At 35.3% G+C, this 25,952-nt stretch overlaps 1 pseudogene across 1 annotated transcript; it reads left to right on the top strand.

The window, feature by feature from the left end:
* Positions 1-205: 205 nt before the first annotated feature.
* LOC113048762 (5-hydroxytryptamine receptor 7-like) lies at positions 206-25,501 on the top strand (annotated as a pseudogene). The gene is made up of 2 exons (XR_003276534.1): positions 206-960; positions 24,465-25,501. The product of XR_003276534.1 is annotated as a 5-hydroxytryptamine receptor 7-like (transcript).
* The last annotated feature ends 451 nt before the right edge of the window (positions 25,502-25,952 follow it).

The raw sequence follows: 25,952 nt of genomic DNA, 5'->3' as shown, positions 1-25,952 counted from the left end.
TAATTCTAACATGTCCAAAAATATAGCATTGTGCGATGCTATATAAAATGTTATCTATGTTGTTACGCAACCAGGCATAAAACTACAGAAACCGTAAAGGAACCAGTGCCTGAGACATAAACTGAGAGATGCGCTTCCTCCAAAATAGAAGACAGAAAACATCTCAATGTAGGTGGAGCTGAGACCACTTCCCTTTGATGAGAAACTTACGCGTTTAACCTACTAGAGTGCGCAATTCTCACGCGCTTCCGAGCTGTCATCATCCCATCAAGTCAGGCACAGCTTCTCCAAACGCGCGCGTTATACTCCCAAACCCTGGGGATTGTCCTCCTTCTTCACGGTTGTTTAAGTCTCAATCTGCTGTTTCCGCACAACTTGCCTTTTTTGTGTCGGAGAGCCCGAAGACACCGTGGATCTGCGCTCGCTTCAGCATGCGTTTGGCGCGCGGAGCGCACTCTTGGCGAGCTCTTCATCATCATCATCATCATCAGGCGCAGGGATGATGTTCAACTCATCGCGCTCGCTGGATTTCTTCTCGTTCTCTCGCCCTGAGCTCGCGTCGGAAGTTCTCAATGGTTCCTCACACTCCTTCTACAACATCTCAGTGGCCATGTGGAACACATCCTGCGGGGAGCAGCTGCTCGATTTCACCGCGTCGGAGAAGATCGTCATCGGAATGATGCTGGCCATCATCACCACCGTGACGGTGATTGGGAATATGCTGGTGGTGATCGCGGTGTGCGTCGTGAAGAAGCTCCGACAGCCGTCCAACTATCTGCTGGTGTCTCTGGCCGTGGCGGATCTCTCCGTGGCTATCGTGGTGATGCCGTTCGTGATCGTGACGGACCTCACGGGAGGAAAGTGGCTTTTTGGAGAGGTCTTTTGTAACATCTTCATCGGCATGGATGTGATGTGCTGCACTGCATCCATCATGACTCTGTGCGTGATCAGTGTGGACAGGTGAGTAGCTTCTTCTTATCAAGTCGTTAAGGTGAAGCTTTAATACAAAGTGACTTTGGTCCAAGAACAATCCTCGTGGAGGAACCCGAGGGTCTTGAACACAGTGGTGATGGTTTATGATGGATGCAACACATGGTACTTGGGATTTAAATCTACAACCCGTTTAGTATCAGTTTTTTTTTTAAACATAAAACATTTATTTATTTATCGAGCTGCATGGACTCCACAAATCACAGTTTTTTTTTTGTGCACAGGAAAGTGTAGGCTAATAAAGAATTCAATTTTAGAGGAAATTGAGATTTATACATCATCTGAAAGCTGAATAAATCAGGTTTCCATTGATGTGTGGTTTGTTAGGAGGACAGTATTTGGCCGAGATACAACTATTTGAAAATCTGGAATCTGAGAGTGCAAATAAATAAAAAAAAAAAAAAAATTCAAATGAGGTTCTTATCAATGCATATTACTAATCAAAAATTTAGTTTTGATATATTCACGGTAGGAAATGTACAAAATATCTTCATGGAACATGATCTTTACTTAATATCCTAATGATTTTTGGCATAAAAAAATCAATAATTTTTGGGTTTTTTTTTTTTTTTTTTTGCCATTGCTACAAAAATTCTCTTGCGACTAAAGACTGTTTTTGTGCTCCAGGGTCACATATAGTCATATAGTAAAAATGCTGTTTGGCTGTTCGCTGCACACGTCACGTCAGATATCCATCCAATCATAACTGCTCCATATTGTTGCTCATTTAATACGACTCCTCTGTTAATTAAGCATCAGACAGTACTAAACTGCTCTGGCATCTTCCTTCACTCGAATGTCAAGACGACTCTCTGGACGTGTCCACCGTACAGCAGAAATTAAGACTGACAACTGAGTGTACTGTCCATGCTCCAGACGGAGAACAGGGTCAACACACCTCGAGTGACATCACGAGGGGGGCGCTGAGAGACCCTGATTTAGTTTGACACGTCTGAGGAGCTAGTGTCCTTCCTGTGGTTCAGCTGCTGGAGCGAGGTCCACTGTATTGATTGTGCAGTTTTCACGTTCACATATGGCTATAATAAAGTGTTATGTGATCGAACCCGTTCATTCAGTCAGCCATCGATCTATATGTCAGAGTGGCATTGAACAAATGTGTTACAGCGCTCCTCTGTCTCTTCATTCTGACCTTCTTTTAATTTATTTTTTAAAGAATGCTTTTGATACTCACGGGACACATTTTTCCTTATTTTTTTTCCCCAGCACATTACGTCTGCTCTCGCTTAGTAGACACATTTATATAGCAGTCTCGTATTCTTTCAACAAGCACTTGAGGGGTTTTCAGGAATATATACAAACCCAGTCTCCTATGATGCTCGATCCATTTAAAAAAATAAAAAGGTTATGAGAAGTGGTTTGAGGAAGGCTGGGAAGGATTGCTTAGTGCTTCTCTAGTTCTTGAGAATGAAGCGGTGTGATCCGTCTGCTCTGGATTTATTAAATGATGATTGTGCAGCTGCCGTTTCGTGATGAGATTACCCAGTCTTCACACTGATTGGCTATTAATTTAAAACGGATCTAGTATTTAATTAGGACATGTACCTGGATACACATGCCCTCTGAATGACATTGTATATGAATATATTTATTAGCATTAAGATACTTTCAGGCCTCTTTTTTTTTCATAGTGTGAACCAGGGATATCTAAGTCCGAAGTCCGAACCATGGAAGACAGGTGTAGTGTTAAAAAAATATTTTTTTATTTAATGACATTAGTAGCACAACGGTTTCAACTCAGTTTTGCTGTTATGCTGATTTTAAAAGCATATGTTGCATAATTTTATAAAAACACCACCATGGCTTTTTAAGAATCTTTTAAGGCTCTTTTTTATGCTCTTAAATTAATTTTACCGAAGCCAGCAGTGAAGGATATCTCCTTAACAGGAACTCAGTGTTCAAGTATCCTACTTTTGACAAATGCATGACCTTTGATTCAGTGCACATAGATAATTTCAATAATGCATGTGCAAATACCTTGCTACTACTGCCTTATCCTCATTTGTCTTCAAAGTGAGGTCATCTTTAAGGACCATTTACTATGTTGTCAAAATCTTGAGGTGTTTCCAACAGAAGAAGCGTCTGGACTGTCTGTGCACTGGACAATCACAGTCCAAAGCGAGGAAAGACCTTTAACAGTAAGAGAAATTAGCTGGAGTTGAGGGAAAAGGAGGCAGATGTTTGACAAATTGAGTAATTTCAGGCTGATAAGATCACAAGTGTTTATCCCTGATTTTAAAATCAACATTAAATCAAATAAATCAACACACATCTGTGCTTACTGGACATGATTCATCATTGCACTCAAAATGTCACGCATAAATATATCTATAAACATTCCCTAAAGTCTACTTACTTTAATCTAGCAATAGATAAACATGCATTGAGAGCTCTGGGAGTGTGAGAAAAAGAAATCGACAATCATAAACAGAGAGTGAAGGTTTCTCTAATGGGCTCGGTATTATCTCGTTAAATACATCATCATTATTTCTTCAATGGAAAAGACAAATCACCCTCGCACACAACCCACAGATACTCTATTAAGTATCCATGAGTGAGCTCAAGCTCTTCATCCGTCTTACTGAGACGTAGACCTGACTCTTATTTATGTGCATATTGTAGTTTCATCTCAGGGTGAAGTGACAGTGATGAAACATCTCGTTCTAGTTTAAGTGAATGCAATGCATTTTTTAAATTTGCGTTTTTCTAAAAACAGTTTAATCCAAAAGTATTGTTTAGTGTAAAACATGTTGAAGATTAGCAGATGAGCTGTTGGTTCATTAAATGATAAGCCGTTTTCTCTAAAAAGCTGTTTATTCAGCGTAGTGAAGCCTTTCCTCCATTGACGTCCATTCAAAAAAACAAAACAAAATGTACTGCCAGACCAGAAGTGTTAGCTTTTCAGCTAATGTTTGGAGGCTTGCCTTTAGTGGTTTTGTCTTTTTTCATGACGTGTGACTGGGTGATGTTCATGAAATATGATAATGTGAATGCATGGCACTTCAAAAATCAAGTATCAGATTTGTTGCATTATTAAAGAGGATACATCAAAAATACAAGTAGCACGCTTTTGCTTCAATACACTGAATGCATTCACAATACTATCTTATTTTCAACTTTTTATTCAGTTTTTAAATAACATTTGACAGTATTGCTGGTTTTATTATATTTTTGTGTGTATATACAAACACATACATGTAGCGCTGGGTTGTAATTGATTATAAGTAATCTGGATCATTTAATCTGATTATATAATTGTTATAAAAATATTGTAATGAGTCAAATATACAAGTTCTCACGTGAAGATAAATAATATATTAAATGTTTTACTGTTCAAGTGTGTTTTTTTTTTACTTTTTTTTTTTTTTAACTAGTTAATCATCAACATTTCTAGAGAAGGCTGACGCAAATTGTGTTTTTATGTTTCACTTCTCTGTTTAGTTTTATGATAATGTGCCTGCACATTTATTCTTTGGAACTATAAAGTGTTTTATAAAAAGTATAAACAGTTTTCAGCCCTTCTGTAAATGTAGCAAGTTTAGGACTTCAGTCTCCTTGTACTATCCTTGTTAAATTGTCAAAGCCACATACATACCCACATTATCTCTATTTTACTTGGTCACTTCAGGTCTGGTGCTCCTGTTGAGATTAATAAATTGTGATATCAATTATTCAAGCGAGTGACATTAATAGTTAAACTCCAGCGTGAGTAGTAACTCTGTCCGTTGTGCAAGAACTAAAAAAAAGACCTCGTATATGTTAGACGGGGGAGATGGGAAGGGACAGATTTGCATTTAAATTGCAAATGAGATGCATATGGTCTGGATGTCTGCTAGAATTAAAAATGAAAACGGACACAGATGTAGTTCAGGTTAAAAAAGCAGGTTTTCCCAGTGGTCCAGGAACTAGCCTCAGGTCTCGGGTCTCTTCTCGAGTGTTAGTGGCATGTGATGCTGTTTCTGCTCTTATGACCAGCTCGGTGGAGGCAAAACCCACCTGAGATCCACCAGTCAGTGTCAACCAAAGTGCAACTGATTTCCCCTTGTGCATGCAAAAGCAGAAAGAACAGGAGAAACAGTTACTGTGATTTTTCTCATACTAATATTTTACATAACCACTTAAGAGTACTGCTCAAGAAAACATGCTCGAATCCCCTAAATGATTGGGGATCATCTTGCATGAGATGCTCTAACCAGAATGATGACAAGCTTAATATGCTTTATTGGCCTTTTCCCAAGAGGACGGATGAAGTTTATAGAGTTAACTCTACAGGACGTTTCAGCAGTAGATGTTAAAGGAAAAGGCACATCCGTATATGACAGTCAGCAGAAGTGAGAGAAAAGTGTTTAATGATTAAAATATAGATCTTTTTCTTACAAAAACACATGGATTCATTACAGGAAACCTTTAAGGCCCGGTATACTTACATTTAGATTTACATTTAGTCATTTAGCAGACGCTTTTATCCAAAGCGACTTACAAACGAGGACAATGGAAGCAATCAAAAACAACAAAATATAAAAAAAGGATTTAAAAAATATTCTTCAAACGTAACTGACAAGAACAAACTGATTTAATGTTATTTCAAACAAATTCAGGCCAAAGTTAGTTCAAACCAAAAATGACGTTTTTGCTGAAAACTCCACCTTCTTTGATGTTTCTCATTCAGCGGAAGGCAGGCGGCAAGAGAACAACATCTCCAAGTCACTAGCAACATAAATACACCGTGTCGAATAGCTGAGCTGCCACAGATATATCCACACATGTACGATCGCTCGTGGACAGACTTTAAAGATTCAGAGAAAGCATTTAATTCATGCAATGAAGCTTGGTACCCGAAGCAACTTAGAGAAACATCAGATGCAAGTTTTCAAAAGCCATGAAAAGAACAAAAGGAAAGGGGAAAGATAAAATGTAGCAAGTACCAAAATACTGCTGAGTGAATTTAAAAGGTATACAATTAATGAAATGTCACAGGAACATACAATAATAAGCCTTTGTTTTTATCAAATCATGACGTCACATAAAAAAAAAGTTTAATATATATATATATATATATATCACAAACACACAAGCACAGGTTTCTGTTTTTGAATCCTCTGATGCGTTCCTCAGTGCACTTCCATTGTAAAGTTCATTACTGTATGTTACCAAATGAGCAATGAAACAAGTAATTTTCTGTAATAAATGTTTTTCTAATTATACTGTAAGCTAGTTCACCATCTTGTTCACCATACAAGCGACTACATCTAGTAATATAATAAGGTATAATCAGGGGTGCATATAATTTTTTCAGCCTGGTACTCGGAGAACCTGGAGATTTGGTTTTGGTTGGGTCCTAACACAAAATAGCGTGACCCATCAAATGCAACTATAAAAAAATGAATTAATAATAGTTATAATAGTATTACACTTTATTTATTTAGTTTTTTGTATTAAATAACAGTAAATAAACTAAATAATAGTGTGCAATAATATTATTACAAATAAAAAGAAATCCTAGTATTAAATACAAATGCATTTATTTTACAGTAAATAAACTAAAAATAAAATGCTAATATTTTCTACCACTTTGTTTGTTTGCCTCTTTAAGAAGAATCGCATTTTGTATTCCCCAATTTTAAGTCGCTTTGGAAAAAGCGTCTAAAAATAAATAAACAAAAGCGTTTACATCATATTCAAACTTAAAGTCAGCAGGCTTTTATTTTGGCGGGGAGCCGGAAAGTACCTATTCGCGCTTCCGGATTTAGCGCAGCTGATTAAAGAGCGTCAGAGGAATGAATGAACATCGCAGTTTTGTATTGTGCTTTGAAACGGTAGTCATATAATTTCATTTGAATTAATTTTGCAAAAAGATGCATGTTCCGTTGCAGTAGATGTTAAAACGGCAAACTATTGCTTCAGTCTGAAATTAAGAAGATATTTTGAGCTGGTTATAAGCTTGTTCATCACCAGATATCTTGGTCCATATGAGGTGAATATATAATGGGCTTATACTCGGTGGCCATGACTTTATTACCTTACTTGGGAATCATGCTAACAACCTCTGTGTAAAGATCTGTTTTGGATATTCAAATCTTTATTAGATAGTCAAAACTTTTATTACAGTTCTCTGCAAGCAGAGGCACATTTGCACAACCAATAATAAGGAAGAATACTTGTTTGATTAATATGTCACCTATCCATTTTTTTAAATTTGTATAAAGTTTATAAATAATTTGGTGGTTTTGTTTAAAAACTATTATTTTATTTTGTTATTCATTATATTTCCACATTTACTGAATAAATGCTTTAAATTTTTAAATGTAAGTCGACGTGAATTCAAAACCAACTCTATTTATCTTCTATGTATTTATGTTTCTGTTCAAATTATGAACAGTGCTAAAGGAAAAATGCTTATATTTATAGAAGTTAGATTTTTCGCAAGTACTGCATTTCTGTAACAATGAGTTTTAAGTGACGTGATCACCTAAAGAAACATCTTCATATTGTTCATGTCACGTTTCATGTCTGAACTCCATTAAAAGTTCAGTAAGTGCATTTTGATTACATTCATTTTTTGGCAGCTGAAAATCGTTGTGAAGCCTTAGTTTTCACACACTGGCCCACCGCTTTATCTCGATTAAAATGATTTGAGACGGATCAATAAACTGTGATCTCTCACAAGTTATACGAGGCATTAACCATCACAAAAGCCATTATTTGTGCTTGTCTGAGACGAGACTTTCAGTCACGTTGCAGATGTGCTGAATTACATATGAATTGATTTAGCAATATTATTGCACATCACAGTGGAAACTTCAGCTTCATTAATTGTTAGAACAAGCAAAAATGAAGAGTTTCTTCTTTTTAAGTCGGTTTTCATCACATGCTGATAGCATCTGAAATTAGAAAATAACAGAAACATTCAGCCAAAAACGTCATTTATTAAAACATTGCTTAATTAGGTGAGAGAGCTATATATAGATTCGACCTAATCGATTTGTACTTGAAAAAGTCAACTCTGGATTTCATGTTATACTCTAGAGATGCTTGCTCCATTTTTTTATTTAATATATCAATTTAATAATTTTCCCTTTCCCCTTTAACACATACCTGAAATGACATAGTTATTTTAATAAGGAAATTTACATCTCTGGAGAAAGATATAATTGCCCTCATATAAAGTCCATTAGAAACCCTATCTAACATATAAAGACAACTATATATTTCATGAGAAAATAGTTAAATACAGATAATATTTTCATTAGAAACCCTTTGTGCAATAAAGGCAATAATGGTCATTAAAACCATTATTGTCCACTTTAATAATAACAATTTCATCAAAAGTGTTTGGCTCATCATTTAATTACTGTATAATTTGAATATTAATTCATGGAATATTTTTTTAAATTACAATTGAAAATCCTAAACGATATATTTTGTAAATAAGATATATTTTTATGCATCTTATTGTAGGATTTAAATGTCAAGGAAATGCGATACATTGGAAACTGATTTGTTTTAAATTTAATCTGCTTCAGTTATGGACTGGTACAAAATAAAACATAAATAAAAATGTATTCATGCCACTTGTGCTGCACGAATCTCCACAACAATAGGTTTATTCTTCTCATAACAGATTTCATGTTTTCCATCTGTGCTGGTTTTTCTTCAGCTGGGAAGGTCATAAAATGTATGCGGACTGGTTCTTGATATTAATGTCTTCAATCTGATGTGCAAAAGCTCAGAATAAATGACTAAAATATGGGGAAATGAGAACAAATAATCATGAAATAGAACTGGAATAGATGTCCACTGAATAAGAAAATAAATAAAAATAAATAGTTTTTTCCCCCCAAGTGGTTTGTTGTGAGGTCAATAGCAAATAAGTGGTCAATAAGTGGTTAATAACTAAAAGAATCAGGGTGTTTTTGGACAGTAGCCACAATACCTTTTTTCATCTTTCATTATAATCCTTTATAATCTTTCAAAAATGGCATCTTGAGTGCAGTGTAATGTCTGTGGTCATCACTGATCATTAAATAATCATATAGTACCATGATATATACAGTATATCACATATTTTTATGGTTTTTAGAAGTTTTTATGCTTACCGAGGCTGCATTTATTTGTAAAAAAAAATTAAATTAAATTAATAATAATATTGTGAAAAATTATTAGATTTTTAAATATTTTTTTATGGTAATATATTTTAAAAAGCAATTTAGTTCTGTGATGCAAAGCTGTATTTTCACCATCATTACTCCAGTCTCCAGTGACATATGACACTTTTGAAGTAATTATAATATCCTGATTCAGTGCTTAATAAAAAAAACCTTCTTCTTATTAATGTTGAAAATAATGTGCTGCTTAATATTTAATTGTATAATATATTTTTGTAATAATTTTATGATTTTTTAAAATATATTTTTAGAAAGTTTAAAAGTACAGTATTTATTTTAAATAGTTTTTTACTGTAAGTCATTACTGTAACTTTTGATAAATTGAATACCGACTAGTAGAAATTATTTAACTTAAAAAATATATTAATACTGACCCCAAACTGTGAAATGGTAGTCTATATATACAGAAGACACCACAGTTCAAGAAAAAAAATGTTGCAATTATATTTGAGACATGTAAAGGGCACATTATGGGATGCATGAGTGAAACCTAAATCTGTATTTACATACAGTGGCATGATCAGATGTGTTAGCACAGAGGGTAAATGTGCATGCTTGTGTATGCATATACTCAACATTATATAATCTCTGATTACATAAACTAGCAAATTTTGTTTTTATACTTTTATTTACATTCTTGACACTTTCCTGCCAAATGACTCACTCATAAGGACCACATAATGTTTAAATAGCAATTAAACAGATGGGTTGCTAAGGATGCAAGTCAAGTGCTTAGGCTAGAGATCTGGTGCAAATACAGGAACGCATAAACATAGAACATTGCATAATGTTGCTACAGTCCCCCCCTTCCCCACATAATCTCTGTAATATAATGACATACTTGTTTTTATTGTAATTGTACTTAATTAGTTTAAACCTACGGATCCTACAGTGTGCAACAAGTTTGTACTATGGTGAAATCGAAAAAATGAATGTCATTGCATTTCTTTTCTTTACTGAAATCTTTCAATTTGCTAATGATTTGATAACAAAACGAGAGAAAAGTGGCTTTTTTACATGCTGTGCGAGGAGTCAGAATTTGGTAAGAACAAACACTGCACAGATGCTGGTCATAGACATTGCATCAAACAGTAATAATCCTTTCCGGTCGCACTGACACCATGAACAGTTGCCATTAAAAAGCACAAAGGTCATGTTTGCTCACATGCATTAGCAACAGATGTTCATGCTTCACATAAAAACAAACCATGGTGGTTGTCTGTGATACTTGCATGTTTGGCCAAGACTTGGTAGAGTGCTGTTTTGTAAATTTGATTGTTCATTATCTTACAGGACAACATTAGATGAAGTGATAGCTAAATAAATCAGCAGAGGAAATAGGAGGAGGAATATGTGGCCCTCCCAACATTGGCTTTATAAAGAAACTTATTACACATGCAAATCGGACACTGCATCATAATTTTACCTGTATGCAATGCTGGATTACACGTGGATTATTGTGATGTTTTTATCAGATCTTATTCTGACGGCACCCATTCACTACAGAGCATCCGTTGGTGAGCAAATCTTCATTTTTGGGGTAAACTGTTTCCCAAAAATGTCTTATCGATATAATACCACATGAAAGTCACGTAAGTCATACCAATGGGAAGCAAATTATTTTTCTGAAATATCAAAACGCGAGCAAACAAACAAAAAAGCAAACAGGGGGAGCAAAACAAATCAAATCTATATGCTTCAGAGTTTCGTAGAACAAGGGAAACAACTAGATATTGACTTGGCCTTCCAAAGTGAATAAACCATGCTGCTGATGCACCTGAGGCTAAAAAAGAAAAGGTGGCTTCACTCAGGAAATGAAATGGAGAAGTTAATGGATAAAAACAGATATTTGGTAAATACGGAATCGAAAAGGGGAATTTATAAATAGCTTTAAAATCCCAAAGTCAAGCAGTGTTGTGCATTTACAATGATCATGTGACACTGAAGACTGGAGGAATGATGCTGAAAATACAGCTGTGCATCACATGTTAGAATATATTAAATAAGAAAAAACAATATATTCAGTATTACAGTTTTTGACATTATTTTTGATCAAATAAATGCATTATTGATGAGCATAAGATTTTTTTTTTTTTTTTATCTTAATGACCCTAAAATATTTTTAGATTTATTTTTAAATGTATCATTTATTGCATTTTTGTCTCTAGAAATTGTCTTTTGGGACTCTTGTTTTACACACACGCAGTACAATTAAGACAAAAACAAAAGCAGTATCTATGGTATCTATAGGCCTCTTCTTATCAGTTTAACACTTTTTATTAACCCTTTTTTTAACACTTTTTTTCTGGTTAGTATTTGTGTCAGAAATCCTGCTTCTCAGGTTTTAAGGGCCCTAAACATGGCCAAAGCTGAACAACAATCATGTGTGTCAAGAGCTGGAGCAACACCTCTATAAAACCAGCAAATTCACACTCATTTCATGAAGCATTGTCCCTCCCTGATGCATTTATTTTTATCATGTGTATATGTGGGTGAATCTTTTACTGATACAATTTAATTATAACTTGCTGCGTTAACAGCAGTGTTGTGCATTTACAGTCTATGAATGCTAAATAACAAGAGAAGAGATTAATCAATATATCATAATCCCTCCAGCAGACGTGCACACAGATGTTAGTAATGAATGAAGTATCGGCTCCCTCTGGAAATGAATGATCAATTGCAGTAATCCGTCATGTAAACCACATTTAATCATTTATTTAATGATAATGGATGTCATTAAAAGACACTAAGTTTATATAGTGTATCGATTTCACCATGGCTGGTAAGTGCAGCTATAAAAACAGTATTAGATACTTGCACTATGGTCATTTAACTAGTATTTTTTGGATTCAGCAACACAATGCAAACAAATAAAGAAAAGAAGCACATCTTTCAGACATGCATGAGATTGTGAATCTCTTATGTGATGTGTAGGTGACATGCCACCATCAAGTGCTTTCATCAAAGCAGTTACAATAATAAAGTGTTTAGTTTTAAGATTTTAATACGACAGATTCATTAGATACTCTTCATTAGAAGCCTGCTTATAAATGCGAATTAAGTCTATTTTTCCCCACTCTCTATATGACCTTCAGAAATAAATGGGCTGGTTTTAATGCTTTACTTTACTATGTCTGTAAATAACACCTTCTGTGCCTTTGCTCACAAAGAGGCAGTGGGTTTCCTGTTGGGTCCAAAATAGTTTGCACTGTGAGTCTTGAACAATTGTTATGAGTTGTTGATGTTAATACTACGGTTCAAATGTTTTATCTATTTTTTTTTTTTTTTTAAGAAATTAAGACTTTATCCATTAATGCATAAAATACTGCATTAAGAGTCAGTAACGATTAAAGATTTAGATTTTAAACAAATGCTGTTCTCTTGAACTTTATATATATGTTAAAAAAAACACTATAAAAATATTAAGCAGCACAGCTGTTTTCAACATGGATAATAATTAGAAATTAATCTCGAGCAGCAAATCATCATGATTTTTGAAGATCATGTGACACTGAAGACTGGAGGAATGATGCTGAAAATGTGAGAATATATGAAATTAGAAAACAATATATTCAATATTACAGTGTTTGACATTATTTAAAAAAAAAAAAAATCTTACTGACCTGAAAATATTTGTACATTTTATTTTAAAATGTAACATTTATTGCATTTTTGTTTTACACACATGCAATACAATTAAGACAAAAACAAAAGCAGTTTCTTCTATCCTTCTATGGTATCTATAGGCCTCTTTTTTTCAGTTTTAACACTTTTTTAACACTTTTTTTTCTGGTTAGTATTTGTGTCAGGAATCCAGCTACTCAGGTTTTAAGGGCCTTAAACATGGCCAAAGCTGAACAACAATCATGTGTGTCAAGAGCTGGAGCAACAGCTCTATAAAACCAGCAACAATGATCATACAGTCTGCATCCAGATCAAATTCACACTCATTTCTATTTTTCAGGGAGGGAAATATCTATGAAGCATTGTCCCTACTTGATGCATTTTTGTATCATGTGTATATGTGGGTGAACCCTTTTCTGACACAATTTAATTATAACTTGCTGCCTTAACAAAGACCTCAGGGTTGTTGAATGGAATTGTTCCTCTGATAAACTGAACCTCCTTGAAACCATATTTATGTCAGTTTAGTTTAGTTGCTCAGGAAAGCAGTTTAAGTGTTTGTTTAGTCATACTCTGCATGCTTCAGGGACATCTGATTGTCCAAATGTTTGTTCAACCATTTCTATTCCAAATTAGGATAATTCAGTGTATTTAAACTAAACTAAAGCCTGCGTGTTTGGGATTTATCATTGAAATAAGTATATCACACTTCACTTAAACATGCATGTATAACATCATATTATACAGTTAAAAACAAACCAAATTGCATTTAAGCACACTTTTGTGATTGTTTTCTGTTGCCTCTTGGTTTTATGTTTCATTATATAATGCAATCTATCACTTAGAAATTAATTTGTTATTTTAAGCATGCTCAAATGTATTTTGTGTCCCGAAATATTTATTGCACATCCATAATAGCATTGATATATAATGTCTTGATGTGATCTTTAATCAAATAATTCACAGCAATGAGGCATAAAACTTATTTGCTGTTGCCTCTTGTTATATAATGCAAATTAGTTATTTTAAAGACTAAATTAATTTGTTTTTGAGCATGGCTTGAGTGTTTAAATATATTCTGAGTCACAGTGCATCCATGATATCATCAGTGTATCATGTCTTTATGTGTATTAAAGCGTGCTATTTTGTAATACAGATGTATTATGCGTTCATTGTCTGTCTGGAACAGCACTCAACGTTTAGGATGACAGCTGCTGCTTGTGTGCATATTAGCAGCACTAAGGAAATTTGTTCAGTTAATTATCCTAATAAATGAGGAGCTACTGGTGTTTGTCGCTAATAAACTCAGTAGAGCATGTGTCATCTGACATATTTAGAGAGCAATTACCCCTGAATCCTCGTTGCAGAATGAAATGGGGGTTGGGGCTGTTTGGGTTGGGCTTATGAAGACAATAATAAATCTAAATAGAGCTGTATAAATATAGCTGCAGACGGCACTGGAGTGCTGATTTATTTCATGCCATTTTTGTTTTCATGACTTTCCCCCAAGGACCGCCGAAATGCGAGTGTTTTTTTTTTTTTTTTTTTTAGATACTGTCACAAAAGAACAAATTTGGCAATGCAGATGTGACATATTCTTCCTTGTTGTGTGTTTTAATGTAATATTCGGGGTTCAATACATCTTGAGCTGTGTTTGCAGCATCTGTAGCTGTCAGTACATTTGCATTTGTTCATTAAGCAGACACTTTTATCCAAAGCTACTGATTTAGATTCATCTATTAGTTTGTAAAAACAGCCCAAACTCAAAGTTTGCAAAAAGGTTCGTACATTGCCAGTCTTTAGGGCAAGTTATATTTTTACTGTATATGTTTATATGTACACTGTAAAATATTACTGTAATTTTAACGGTAAAAAAAAAATTAACGGTAAACTGCCGTTCCCAGAATTTTTTGCATTGCATTTCAAATTTAGTTTGAATTTGATGTTTTTTCTTTGAAATAAATATGTTTCTTCTTATTTTTTTTTTCTAATCTGTTATGTTTATTAGGGTTGTATGTTACATATAATGTTGTTAATTTAAATTTTTGCTTGTGATGGGCTCTGGTCCATCACTTGACTTTCTATGAAAATACGGTATTTAACTGTAAATTTAAGGTAAAGCCGTAACACCCACATTTTTACGGTAGAATTCTGTCAACCCCAGCTGCCTTTGTGATTTTAACGGTAAAAAATGGTTAACTGTAAACTGGCTTTCCCAGAATTCTCTGCGTTGCATTTCAAATTTTGTTTGAATTTTATGTTTTTTCTTTGAAATAAATATGTTTCTTCTTATTTTTTTTTCTTATCTGTTATGTTTATTAGGGTTGTATGTTACATATAATGTTGTAAATTATTTATTTTTTGCTTGTGATGTGATTTGGTCCATCACGTGGCTTTCTATGAAAATACGGTATTTAACTGTAAATTTAAGGTAAAGCCGTAACACCCACATTTTTACGGTAGAATTCTGTCAACCCCAGATGCCGTTTTTTTACCGTACATTACACGGATATTCTTTACAGTATATGTGCGTGTGTGTGTGTGTGTGTCTGTGTGTGTGTGTTTCTGTTGTTTATGAGGACACAAATTTGTATAACTACATGGGTATGACATAGGTATTACAAGGACAAGGTGATTTATGAGGACATTGTCAGTGTCCCCATAATTCAAAAGATTTATTAATCATTCATAATAAATAAAAAAAATCTAAAAAACACACAAAGTTTCCTGTGATGGGCATGTTTAGGAGTAGAGTGATAGAAAATACGGTTTGTACAGTATAAAAACCATTACGCCTATGTAGAGTCCTCATAAACCATACAAATGTGTGTGTGTGTGTGTGTGTGTGTGAACATCTATAATGCAATAAGGTAACAGTCTAATTAAAACGAAAAGTTTTCTTGACTTTTCTTGCCAACAATGTGACATAAATTCCCTCAGTAATGCATAACTGATTAAATGTATACAAATGAAGTTGACAATTATAAATGTAGATAATGAAAAAGTTAATCGGCCTTGAACTGAAGCGTAACCCAGTGAGGTGTTCAGACAGTTCTGTATGAAAGAACTAAATTCCTTTCACAGCAACAACAAAATCAAGTTGACAAACAGCATAGACCGAGAGAAGATTGGAAACTCTTTTCTCTGTAATCGACGCTAGAATCGTGCTCCTCTCAGAAGACGTCCATAATGAGTTCACGAAACACGTGAAGCCTCTGATATATCCTACCGCTTAAATACAGCTTCACTCTACTCCGATAATACTCACTCTTTAAAATGTCAAGCGTTGTGGAAAGGGTCAATCTGTTGATGAGTTCAAACCCGGGTCATTGTCACTAAAAGGTTTCAAATTCACTTTAGGCAGCTGTCCTACAACGGCGTTTCTTTTTATTCATTTGATGAATGTTCGCCAAGAAACAAAGTCCATCACAAGTGCTTAGATTCCTCTAAAATTACAGCTCTATTTCTTTTAAGCCTAAGGTTATGTACATGTTCAGCGAGAGACAATATGAAGCCAGTTAACGGTGTGTACAAGCAGTAATTGAATCTGGCAGTGTTTGCCAACTGTGTCCATTACAAAAAACAGCAACAGCTTCCCTTAAGGATGCTTTTAAAAAATAGAGATCTCTTTATATTCGGTTTGTCTCAGACAGCATGGGATTAAACTGAAGTAAATCTTATTTTAATCCAGTTATATCACTGACACGAAATGTCAACGAATCAACAGACCGTCTCAAATTTGTCAAATCTGCAATCAGAAGTAAAAAAAAAAAATACAGTAAGTACATAACAATATTCTGATATATTATCACAAAATAAAATATTTTATTTATGGAAAAAAAAAATTCTGTGACATGCAACAACAACATTTATTTGAAAAATAAATATTTTGAATTTATTATAAATGCACTTTGTTTTAAATAATTTTAGGTGTCTTTACTTAACTATTGATCAGTTTAATTCACCCATGCTGAATAAAAGTATTCATTTAAAAAAAAATAATAATAAAATATTCGGCTATAAATAGACTTTCTATGTGAAATTAATCTGCTGCATTAATACAAAAATATAAACTCAAGTGGAGAAGTTGGATTTAGGCTACATGGAAATAATCTACTTGTATTCAGATAAATATTGTCCTCCTTATTTATAATCTGAAAATAGCCACAGGATTTGTCGTGTTTGTAAAAACAGCCAAAACTCACAGTTTGCAAAAATGCATGTACAAGGCAAGTCTTTAGGGCAAGTTATATTTTTCCTGTCAAGGAAAATAAACCAAGGCCATGAGTTTGATTTCTAGAGAAGACATAAATGCAATGTAAGCTGCAATTTAAAGTTCCTTCATTTAAAACTGAAAGTGTCTCACTTTCAGTATTTATATATATTTATATATTCTATGTGATATAAATATGCTGTGATAATACAAAAATAAAAACTAAAGTGGAGACAGTGGGCTCAAATGGAAAGAATCTTGTATTCAAATAAATATTGTCCGCCTTATTTATAATCTGAAAATAGCCACAGGTTTTGTCCCTGACCTAAAAAAAGATACTAGCTGTAGCCTGGACAGAAACCAAACATGGCACTAAAGCTCCTTGGATTTGTATATAAATTACTGAAGAATACACAGTGGGAGAATGAGGAAGAAAGACTGGGATAAACAGAAAGAATACAAATGTCATGAAATACTTTAGCGATGTTGTACAGCGAGAGGATGAATTCATAGAGAGTGTGAGAGAGAGTATCTTAAGAAAAACATTGCTGTAGATTTATTTTATTTATTTTTATCCTTGAAACACCAGAACGAGCGGTGGGGCCGTCTTCCATCAAGCCTCTGCAATCCTCAGCTTTTAGACTCGTTTGAGATGCCAAAAGACTGGTGTTGAATGTAGACGGGAGTATGCGGCTAAAGGCTCAGATGTCAAAAACGAGCTGTCAGATCGGACAATTCTCACTTCCTATAGTGGAATATATATATATAAGTAAGCAAAAGCAGAGATCCTCTCTCCTTATATATAGTGCAGTCGCTGTGTATTTGGCACGGAATGCATCATGCATGTGCACAGTGCAAGTGCATCTCATTAATTTGTTTAAAAAAGCACAATACCATGCATTAAAAGTGGCATTTAAAGTGAGTTTGTGTGAAGAAGAGAGGAGGAGGAAGATGAAGGCGCAGTGGCTGCTCTAAAAGACTTTGCTTCATTGCTTTCCGTCCTCTGTATGTCACTCTTCATCAGTTCATTCAGAGACAGACCTGTGTGCATTTCTCTGTCATGTCTCGTCCTCCATTAACCCAGTTTCTCAACCACTCTAGCCTGGACTTTACTCTTTCTATCTCAAAGGGAGACTTTACAATAAACTATACTGTAAGTGCTGGCTTAATATTATAAGAGAATCAAGAGAAACGGCAAATAGCTTGATAAATATATCTATCAAAACTTATTTTTATCAATATTTCTCAGTATGTTATGTATGACAGCACATTTTCAAGTGCTTTTAAAGAGCTGCGAAGGAGATTTTCTTTTATTCAACTCTCTTTTTTGGGCATTGTGTTTGGTTCGTCTAAAAGCAGTATTGACTTTCATATTTTGAATATTTCACCGTCTGCTGTCCCAGACACAAAAAGACGAATGGTGCTTTTAAAAACGAGCCCTAAAAAGATTCAGAAAACATTGAGATCACTTAATTATGGTGGAACTGAAACATCCTCTTCATTAACCCTGTCTTACCATCCATCCAAGACCACACAATAGGCCCCAAGACAAACAAAATCAGAGTAAAAAGAAGAGTCAGGAATTTTCTAGAAGCACTAGCACTCTTCACCAGACATTCATTAATATCTAAAAATATATAATGATGACATGATTATATATTAACATAAAATAACACATCTATCATGGCTATTTTTAGGGTACTTTCTCCAGCGGCTCCACTGATTACTACTATATCAAATTGACATTTACAGTAGATGCTTTTGAAAAGTCAAAAGCATAGATGTAATTTAAATGGATGTGATTTAAAATAACGCAAGCTGAAAAAGGTTTGATGCAAAGTTGATGAGTTCAGATTCTTTCAGCACTGCCAAAAACTGGCAACAGTGCACTAAGCTTTTACCACATTAAAGGAATAGTTAAGCCAAAAATAAAAAAGTAGATAATGCGTAAATATCCACAGACTATATCCGAGATGTAGGTTAAATCAATAACTTATGTGTAATAAATATAAGTATGGGTAGTGGGTATTTCACATGTTTTATTGCACAGTAGGGGGATCATTTAACTGTCTGTGAGATAGATGGCCTGAGGGTAGAAGCTTTTTCTACGATCTGCCTGTTTTGGTGCTCAGAGCTCTGTAGCGCTGACCAGACGGGAAAAGTTTGAAGAGAAAGATTGCATAGTGTGAGAGGTCCTGAAAGATTTTGCCAGACAGTTGCTCACTTTGGATGAGTACGGTTCTTGGAGACTAGGTAGGGTTGTACCAATGATTCACCTGTTTTGAGCATGTTCAGTTCCAGGTTGTTAAGACAGCCGCTCAACCTCTTGTCTGTAAGCAGACTCGTCACAGTCCAGAATGAGGCTGATAAGTGTGGTGTCGTCTGTGAACTTAAGGAGTTTTACAGAGGGGTCAGTAGGGGTACAGACGTTGGTATACAGGGAGAAGAGCAGCGGGGAGAGAACATATCCCTGGGGGGCGCCAGTGCTGATGGAACATAGTTTCCAGGGCCCGAATTAAAATGTGACTCAGATTTGGACAAGTTCTTCTTTAATTATTAATAGTTTTTTTTTTTTTTTTGTCATTGCTGACATGCGGCCTTCGTCTGGCTTGCTTGTGGCCACCCAAATGCCAGTATGTGGGCTGGATCAATGTGTTAGATCTGGATCGGATCTGGGCCAGAATTAAAATCATTGTTGCCCAGATTGGGCCAGTTCTGGTTTAGTTTATTTATTTTCATGGATGTCATGGACACACACCATGGATGGATTTCATGGATGGCCTACCTATGGCAGATTTTGCAAACACGAGTGGACCACCAAAATGCTATCATTCAACACAGTATGTGAGCCGGAGCAAAGTGTTGGATCTGGGCCAGAATTCAAATCAATGTGGCCCAGATTTGGGCCAGTTCTGCTTTATTTGGTTTATTCATGGCCAACTTTAGGCATTAATTTGGCTTGCTTGTGGCCCAAACCTGGCAAACATGAAGGGACTACCCAAGTGGCATCATTCTTGCGGTATGTGGGCCACATGAAGATGTCAGGTGTGGACTTGATCTGGTCTTCAGAGATATTGCAATCTGGGTTGGGTAGCATGGGTTCGAGTTCTTTTTTAGCACATTTTCATGTTTAGGTGAATTATTTGCACCTAAAGAAATCAATGACCCAGTTAACAAACATGTGTTTAATGTATATTCACATGAGATCCATATAGCCTGATCCTCTTCTAGACTTACTTGCTCCTTCAGTGGACCTCATAGGTCTTTCACAAGCCTTTTTTATTTTCATTTTGACGTGGAAAATTGAACATGTTGTTCAAAGGATTACATGAAAAGGTCAAACTGCATTTTCCATATGACCTAGAAACATGATTAAAATTATTCTAGCCTTGGAATCCCCTTTGCCCTCAGCATTATTACATAAATAATGGCTATGTTATTTACATGACCCATGGACCTCTACCTCTGGGAATCGTAAACCAATGTGTGTTTGACAGCTAAGCTGCTTAAAGGGAAGTTGGAATCATTTACTTCATGCAGCTGATGGGGCCTGAGCCAGAGCTGGTTCCATGGGGAATCAGATCTGTATGCTGGAGCTGTCACTGCATATGAAGGATATAGCGCTCCAGGAATTTTATTTCAACGTCATACATGTCTTTACTCTGTCATATCACTGGTTTAATTTACAGTACTTGTGTAGTGAGGAGTAATGTCAAACACATCATATAAAACCACAGGGCAAAATGTCAAAGATAGTATCTGGACTTTAGCACTAACGAACTCGTAGTGTCATTTAAATCTGTGTTTAGGTTTGGACAGTGTTCACATATTTGTTGCATAGGAAATGCACGTAAAATTGTAAAAATGAGACTACATGGGAAATGAAGAGATTCATTTATTTAGTGAAATGTATTACATTATTTAGATTTTCTGTTCATTACGATACATAGCTTTGTCATGGACAATGGTGAATACAAGGAAATATCTGCCAGCTGAATGCCACAATTGACCAACAAGAATATTCCATAGAGCTGTGTAATAAAAGAAAATATTCCATTCCTGGATGTGATGAATCCTTCATTTAGTGACTGATTCAGTTTGGCTTTTTTGAATGATTCATTAAAAGGATTTTTCTCAAAAGAGTAGTTTATTATTGAATCAAACTACAGTAACTTATCGAAAAGACTTGATTTATTTTCACTAGATTGACTAAAAGGAACTGTTCATGAATTAGACTCCACAGGAACAATTGAGTCTAATGAATTGGTTATTTTAGTGAATCAAAAAGCACATACCTGCATTTGACATTATGGAACTTTTTTATTTAACTGATTAATGTTTGGTTATAAATCACTTTCGTCACTTTAAATAAAAGCGTCTTCTAAATGATGTGCACATGGTCATCTTTTGCCATATCCCGTATCATATCTGGACTAATACTGTGTGTAGCTCTGTTTTGCTTCGTTGGTTTCAGTATGACCCCAGCGATAGTGAAAACTGCACAGAGATTAAATTTAGATCTTTACGGTACGCACGTTCTTGCATAAGTGGCTCCTGGGGGCAGGGGTCATGGCATTGAGAATCATTCATCAATCCTTCAAGAGTTGTAATCGTCTCTTTAAATGTGGTTCTTTAACCACAACAGATGCAATGGCGGGATCAAGGTCAATTTCCTCAGCGGTAGAAGTGGCAATAGTATAATTGATCTCTTTTTGTTTCATGCATTTTTCTCAAGTCCACCGTTTCTGCTCATCAACTCGGCTCAAGTGGGTGCTGATGGGTTCAGACAAGAACTGCTCAGACAAACACAATTTGTGCCGCCCTCTCATCGTGCTTGTAGTATGCCCCTGATGTGAACCTAATTTCTTTAAAATGCTCAATGTCTTGCTTCAATCTGATCTGCCTCTCAATTATCTTGTGGAGTACCACCTATCGTTTTATTGAGCAGAATTGTAGAATAACAAGCTTGAGGCAAGTTCATGCATCTGCAGTAGTCTACATAATGGCAGTACAAGCTTCTATATAATGGAAGAAGGTTGTTTAGACTAGTTCTTCACACTATGAAAAAAAAAAGGTTCTTATAATAACTGTTTCACGAAAGGTTCTTTGGGGAACCTGAAGTGGTTCTTTAATTGTTAAAGTTAAAAATGTTGTCATTGTTTAGTTACCATCATGTTGTTCCAAACCAGCTTCTGTTGAATACAAAAAGAGATGTTGAAATGAAAGTTTAAGTTGTTAGTCAATGACCTTCTTTTTTCATTACAATCAAATTTCAATGGTATGTAAATTTTCTGCATCACATTCAGATAAACAACTCACATGAATGAATGTAAATTTGGCATCATTGATGTCAAACCTGGTCTGACATGTTTTAATGTGGCATATTGAATAAACATGCAAACAGATTGAGGTTTGAAAGCTGTGTTGAAGAAAAAGATTAACGTTGAATTGATTTTTTGGAATATAACAGCTATACTATTGTATATTGTATACTATTCTTTTTTTGTTTTATGTTGGTTAGTAATTGTTGAACTTATTTCAGTTAGTTGCCAAGGCAAATATGAATTTAAAAGTATAGTTCACCCAACAAAATGAAAAAGTGATGTTTATCTGCTTACCCCCAGGGCATCCAAGATGTTGGTGACTTTATTTCTTCAGTAAACACAAACCAAGATTTTTAAGTCAAACCCGCTGCAGTCTATCAATCTTATAATGGAGGTGGATGGGAGTCAAGGCTAAAATATACAATAAAAAAAACAAAAAACATACACAAACAAAACCAAATTAAACCCTGCAGCTTGTGATGATACATTGACAGTGTTTGGAATAACGGCGTTTAAAAGAACGGCGTTAGGTAACAAAGTCATTTTTTCAGTAACGCGGTAATCTAACTAATTACTTTTCCTGTTGTTACAACGCCGTTAACGTTACACTGACCGTTAAATGCGGTGCGTTACTATGCATTGATTTAATAAACTATGCAAACCGAACGCACCCCTGGCTCACACAGCGAGTGAGCAGGTGGGTTAATAACGAAATAAGCGATTATGATTGGCTAAGGCAGAGTCATGTGTTTCATGGTAGCCAATCAGAGCGAGTGTTTTTACACACATGCAGGCACACACGCCAGCGGCCCCAAACACACACACACACATAAACACCCACACATACGCAACAGCAGAGATTCGCAGCAGCAGAAATGAGTCAGGAGCAATCCGATGAAAAGTTGGCATTTTCAAGGTGGAGATATAAGCACTACTTCAAATTCATTGTGGTCAAAGACAAGAACGTGCATGTAATGTGTGACACACGCATCTACAAAGCTAGTGGCCAAAAACACTTTTCTTACAAAGATAATACTTGAAGTGCAGGATAAAACTCTTGCTGTCTGTTGATGTGCAATGCATATCGAAAGTTATGTACGAACAGCTGTCTGTTCTACTCATTTCAACTGACTTGTGAAAACTGCTTAAAAAAATAATTGACGTATAGCAACTTTTTTTTTTTTTTTTTTTTTTTTTTTTTACAGTAACGCAAAAAGTTACTTTCCTTGGTAACAAGTTACTTTTATTATAGAGTAAATCAGTTACTAACTCGGTTACTTTTTGGAACAAGTAGTGAGTAACTATAACTAATTACTTTTTTAAAGTAACGTTCCCAACAGTGTACATTGATGTCTAAAGACACAAAATGATCAGTCTGTGCAAGAAACTGTATAGTATTTATATAATTTTTTTACCTCTGATTCACGCAATGTCCTAACTGTTCAAACTCTCCTGAGCACGTCCTCTTGTGTGTGTTCTCATCAGCAGGTGTGTGAGGTGTCTTCTTCTTCTTCTTGCTTTATGGCAGATCACAGACTTATATGTGCATTACCGCCACCTATCTCTCAAGTGGACAATTTACACTTCGAGATTGTAGAGTGTCAATGCTCCTTTTAGTCCATCAGAGGTAAAAAAAAAATTATATACTGTAAATACTTTTAAGTTTCTTGCACAGACCAATCGTTTTGTGTCTTTACACATCAGTGTATTGTCACGAGCCGCATGGTTTAATTTGGTTTTGTTTGTGTATGTTTTAATCTATGTTTTAGCCGTGATTCCCATCCACTTATGGTACATTATAAGAGTGATAGATTGCAATGGTTTGTCTTAAAAATCTTGGTTTGTGTTCTACTGAAGAACTAAAGTCATCTTGGATGCCCTACGGGTAAGCAGATAAACATCAGATTTTCATTTCATTGGATGAACTATCCCTTTAATATTTGTTTGATTTTCAGCTTTATTTCAGTTAATATAATTGTTTTAGTTAAAGACAACCACAGTGGGAGAGTCGTGAGAATGATTTAGCAAATTCATTTGGCAATGCTAGTATTCCGGAATCGTAAACCTCAGCTTTACTCTAATTCACAATCTTATCAAAATGTCTTATAGCTATTTGTTTGATTGCAGGTATCTTGGCATCACCCGCCCTTTGACTTACCCTGCTCGACAAAACGGCCAGCTGATGGCAAAGATGATCTTTGGTGTGTGGCTCGTGTCGGCCTCGATCACCCTGCCGCCGTTCTGTGGCTGGGCCAAGAACATTAACACAGCTGGCGTTTGTCTAATCAGTCAGGACTTCGGCTACACCATCTACTCCACCGCCGTGGCCTTCTACATCCCCATGATTGTCATGCTCTGCATGTACTACAAGATCTTCAAGGCCGCCAGGAAAAAGCTGCGCCAAGCATCGTTTCACCAACTTCTCCCGTCGGGATCGTCTGGAAACCGTCGCCAGCGATGCTCTCAGGATGCAAGGCCTAAAACCCCAACACACGCCTGGCGTGGCCGAGGAGTGCGCTGCTCTTTCACGCTTTCTCAGCCGCGAGCGACACAATATCTCCATCTTTAAGCGAGAGCAGAAAGCAGCTACGACATTGGGTGTGATAGTTGGAGTTTTTGGTACTTGTTGGCTGCCATTTTTTATTCTCTCTACAGCGAGACCATTTATATGCGGGGTCAAGTGTAGTTGCATACCTATTTGGCTGGAGAGGACGCTGCTGTGGTTTGGATATGCCAACTCGCTTATGAACCCCTTCATTTATGCTTTCTTCAACCGGGACCTGCGCTCCACATACAGAGACCTGCTCCGCTGCAGGTACAGGAACATAAACCGCAGACTGTCGGCTGTAGGTGTGCATGAAGCACTGAAGGTATAAAATAATGTGGTTGTCCTGGATTTGGTTTACACACAGTTCAGACAGCACTGAATCACGGTTAATCAAGTAAGAAGCCGAACAATGCATCCACTTATGGGATTTTTGCCTCATACTTCATCAGAACACTCATATTTGGTCAAATTCAGCACTGATTGTTGAGACATGTGTGTAAAACTTACATGAATTCATTTAAAACAAACATCTAAACCCATTAAAATACTAAACAATATATTGATATATTTGATGTTTTCCTTTAAGTGTTATATACATAACATTACTGTTAAAAAGTTGGCGGTCTTTAAAAATATTTGAAGAAATTGCAGTTTTAATTTTTTTTATTTAATTGCAAATTAATAATTTTAATATCTTTATATAAAAAAAATATATATATATATATTCTTTTGAAAATTCAAATAATCAAAATACTGGGAAATAAAAGCCAAATATTCAAGAAGCACAACTAAATAATGGGAATATTGGCCGCTGAAAATTCAAATAGAAAAATTAAACTATATAAGTTTTTATATATATTATTTATTTTTATTTTTTTACAGTATTACCGTTTTTACTGTGTTCTGTATTATACTGTATTTTACCAAATAAATATAGCCTTGGTGAACATAGATGTTCTTTTTTACAACATTAGAAAAATTATCCAACCCTTCTGAACAGTTGTGTATACATTTTAATCTACATAAAGTATTGATTTATGGTTTTAAGACAGTGAGTTATAATTGGA

This window comes from Carassius auratus, chromosome 30 (assembly GCF_003368295.1).
Source record: "Carassius auratus strain Wakin chromosome 30, ASM336829v1, whole genome shotgun sequence".
NCBI lineage: Eukaryota > Metazoa > Chordata > Actinopteri > Cypriniformes > Cyprinidae > Carassius > Carassius auratus.
This window is presented reverse-complemented; position numbering and strand designations above follow the sequence as displayed.